The following is a 4,082-nucleotide window of genomic DNA, read 5'->3' as shown; positions in this document are numbered from 1 at the left end:
TTCCTAAATACAGAGGGAAATTTTATACTGCCTCAAAGTAGGAGTTGTAAGTGAAGCAGGTAGGTAGTTAGATGCTACAATACGTGCTCCCTTAAACGTGGAAGGGACTGTAGAAGCATATGCTTAAAAACGAACAAGGTGTTATCACTGAAGTGTTAGTTCCCTGCACCTGCCCACAAACTGGTATCGCGATGAAATGTGGGAATGTGAATTTATGTGGACAGACACACTGATTGCCTCAAATGACCAGAAGAATCTGCTGGAATAGTGTCCTAACGTGAACGCAAGAAAGCTATTACTTTTGCAAGGAGGGCAGATATTCTAAGGCTCTCTTCGGAAGCCGTGGCAAAAACCAAGAAAGAAAGGAAGTAGCAGGCAATATCAACAAAGACGACAAGCCGCAGAAACTACTCTTTACAGAACGCTATTTTTCACTCTTTCGATAAGAGAAGGAAAAAAATCCTCCTTATCTAAAGCAGTAGGAGCCAAGAACTAGGAAGCACAGACTCAGTTGTACTAGCCCGTAGTCTTGTAATGATATGAAAATTGTGATTAGAGGACTCTGACAATCTGTCGCAACCTACAGGAAAAAGGGAGAAACAAATAGAAAGAAATGGCCTCAAAATGGGGTCAGACTTTCTGAAAAACACTGGTTTTCAAGTGCGGTCAGTATGGCCATCGAGGGCCTATATAAGATTTTGTTGTTAAGATTTATGTGCAATAAATTGATAATACTTCTACAATGCACAAATAGTTCAATTGTTATATACAATTCCCTAATAATATTAAATTATCAAAATACACTAGGAATTTTTATGTACATCAAATAGCTATGGAGGTCCACTAGAGTAAAAGAGGAATGAAACGGATCCATAGGCAAAAAATGGTTGAAGCATATGTTTAAAAACTTGTATGATAGTTGCTGATGTAAACCAATAGGGGAGTCTATAAAAAATTACGTGTGAACTACAAAGAGGATGTGTAAAGTTCGAGCCTAGATCAACATTGACGCTACTCAGATGCACTATCGCCAGGTTCAGGATCCAGTCCCAGGAGAAAAATGTAACAGGGCCATGCAATTTTTACGCTAAGCTAATGCTATTTAATGAGTACAAATGAAAATTTGAACAATACTTTTAACAGTTACAGTGTAGACAACGCTTACCCAACCCCATAAGTTTTCCTGTTAAAAATAATATTCAAACTACACAATTTATTTCTCATAAATTTCCAAATCTCTTAGCGATTTTAAAACTTATTGTTCGTAGTTTCATATTCTGTCAACCATAAAACAACTGAATGTAAAATCACCGATAATTTTACAATAATTATGATCTTACGCTGTTTGTTTATTTTGTCCTCTATACGTAATCATATCGAGCTACAAATATATGGTCTATCTTTTTGGGGAAGTTCCATAAAAATCCTGTAATTATTATTCTCTATATTATAGTGTCTGGTTTGTTCATACTACGAATTGTTATTTCGAAGCCACGCACTTGGTTAACATCCCAATGCACTCGTTTAAATCTTTCTTTTTTTTTTTTCTTTGCTAGCTTATTGCATTCACTCAAAAGATGACTGAAGCGCTCGTCTCCTTTCCGGCAGATTTGTTCACTGAATAAGTGTTGTCAGTCTTTGCCTTTGCCAGATTCATCTTAAAGGCTTGTTCCTGAGCGACTATAATTATCGCTTCGGTCTCTCGTTTCAGGTTTCCACCATAACCAGAGTTATTCACTTCCAACATCCTCGGTTTGTTGCATGATTTTGGCACTGTAATTTCATTTCTTTCCATCTGCTCGCTTTATTATCATTATTTCTGTTCTTGAATGATTATTATTTTAATTTTTATTGTTGTTGTTGTTGTTGTCTTTGCTTTCTTACAACATATCGCTTCATGTCGCTTGTAAGTTTGTTCGTCAGTTTATATATTTAAAAAAAGCGTTGTTAATAGCTAGAATTTTGTTACGTAACATTTGTTTAAACGGAGCAGAACATACAGAAAACGTTTGGTGGTTTTGTTCCTCGTCCCATTAAGGAAAGGGTTTCAGTTTTGTTATGAAACACTTTATTTTACAAACATGGAATCGCCTTCCACAACCAGTAGATTGAAGAGAGGAGTAGAATGTGACTCGCAAAGAAATAACAGTAGCAATAACAAAACAAAAACAACAACTAGAGTAGCAAAGCATCAACAGCTGCAGCAGTAGTAGTAGCAAAGACGGTATTCTGCAGAGTGAAGGTGAAGAGGGAGCTTCCTCTATAAAAGTTCAAAGTTCAAAAAGTCCTCCCACTAATATAATGACAAATGAGAGCATCGGTAATAAAAAAAAAATTAACAAACCTGATTGCGAAACACCAGCGACAGCAAAAGGTACTAAAGGCAACAGCGGTAGCAGTGATAACAGCAACAATTCCGATAATGGCACCAAAGCAGCAAAAGCGGCAGAGACAGCAGGAGCATCGAAAGGCGAATGAGGCTTTATTAAGAGCAATTGTGGAGGGCAGACAACCGAAAAATCATTTTGCAAAGCAATTGAGCGTTTAACCCACACAACCATAACAAGAAACGGGACAGTAGGAGAACAATGCCACCGACATTATCGTTGTAGCAACAAGGAAAGAGCTTCCCAGCAGAAGTAGTTGTAACAATAGCAACGAGGAAACGAAGAAGCTACAATAACAGCATCTGTAGCAATATCAATAGCAACAACAGCAACATCAAATTCGTCAGTACTAGCAACCGCGGTGGCGAAACAAATGACTATAACAAAATATTGGTAACCCAGGGGACAACCCAAACAATCACTCTACGACAGGTTCTATTCCTGCAGCTCATTCGTGCGCAAAAACATATGCAAACAAAAGAAGACATTCCTTTATATCTGTCCGAGTAGGAGCGTTGTGGCCATAGTTCTGGTGATGAGGAAGTGTACCAAGAATAAATCGAAAAAAGAAAATGATACCAGCTCCACGTCGACCTCAAGCAATGTTATTTATACAGCTATAATATTTGCACTGTCCTTAGCATCGCCTCCATTAACAGCATCCAAAATAAAACAAGTTAAAATAAAATAAAACGGTAGACAAATGCACAATCACATGAACTAGAAGAAAATTGATTCTAGGAAAAATGACATCAAAAAATTAACAACAAACCCACGACAGCAAAAAATTCCACTCACGTCCTGCTTTTTGCTAGGAAAGGGAAAAAATAAAAATCTGCCATCTTCCATAATACAAAATCTAGACATAGACACAGAAGGTTGTTTTTTCGATCAAAGCAAAGTGACAGTCTCGATGGACCTGAACCTCGTAAGTTTGCCAGTAAATACATATCGGGAAATGTATTCGGTCATCCCACAATCACAGAATTGAACAGACTACTTCAGTGTTTCTTTAAGGAATCTCACACACAAAAGTTATTTTGCCACACTATATTGCAAAACCGTTCATTTAGATCGTTCTCTTTCCTTCTTCCCTTCTTTCATACCAACATAGCAGATTTAAGGGTGGATTACATAAATACATGTGGCCTGGAGGTATTTTGAAAACAGGAGCGCCTGGCCACTCAACACTGGATACTAACTATGGATATGATATTTATTACTAAATATCTCGTTTATTCTCCTTTCAGTTCGGTTATAGTCTCTTTTATATATTTCTTCGTTCGATTATATACTGGAACATATAAAAGTTCTTTATGATTTGAGTAATTCATTTTATTTTATTATTCTTGGCAATATTTTTTTTCAAGATTTAATCTTAAATGTTTTCCTCTTTCCAGTATCGTGATCATTATTTACATTTGATATCATTCGTTACAAAATTTGGTCCCAAAATTTGACACTAAAATTATCAATTACAGACCCGAGGTATTTCTTTACAAATATTACTAGTGTATTTTGTACAAACTATAAGGATAACACTTAAAAATCCCTCCCAATTAAATGCCCCTAACATACATAGATACAATCATTCACCCACACTTAATTACATATTAAACGCCACATTTCCCCTCTAATATAAATCTGGCATACTCATAATATCAGATCCAGTAATTCTCATTATTTTCTCAGATA

General features: G+C 36.3%; 1 protein-coding gene across 1 annotated transcript in view; it reads left to right on the top strand.

The window, feature by feature from the left end:
• The first annotated feature begins 1,717 nt into the window (after positions 1 to 1,717).
• Positions 1,718 to 4,082, top strand: part of LOC118763192 (potassium voltage-gated channel subfamily KQT member 2-like) — a 557,870-nt gene continuing 555,505 nt past the window's right edge. Inside the window, exon 1 of the mRNA XM_036502656.1 lies at positions 1,718 to 1,752. The gene's annotated coding sequence lies outside the window, so the exon portion shown is untranslated. The remainder of the gene's footprint in view (positions 1,753 to 4,082) is intronic.

Source organism: Octopus sinensis, linkage group LG4 (genome assembly GCF_006345805.1).
Source record: "Octopus sinensis linkage group LG4, ASM634580v1, whole genome shotgun sequence".
In the NCBI taxonomy this organism is placed as follows: domain Eukaryota; kingdom Metazoa; phylum Mollusca; class Cephalopoda; order Octopoda; family Octopodidae; genus Octopus; species Octopus sinensis.
Note: the sequence above shows the minus strand (reverse complement) of the source record. Positions and strands in the feature narration are given on the sequence as shown.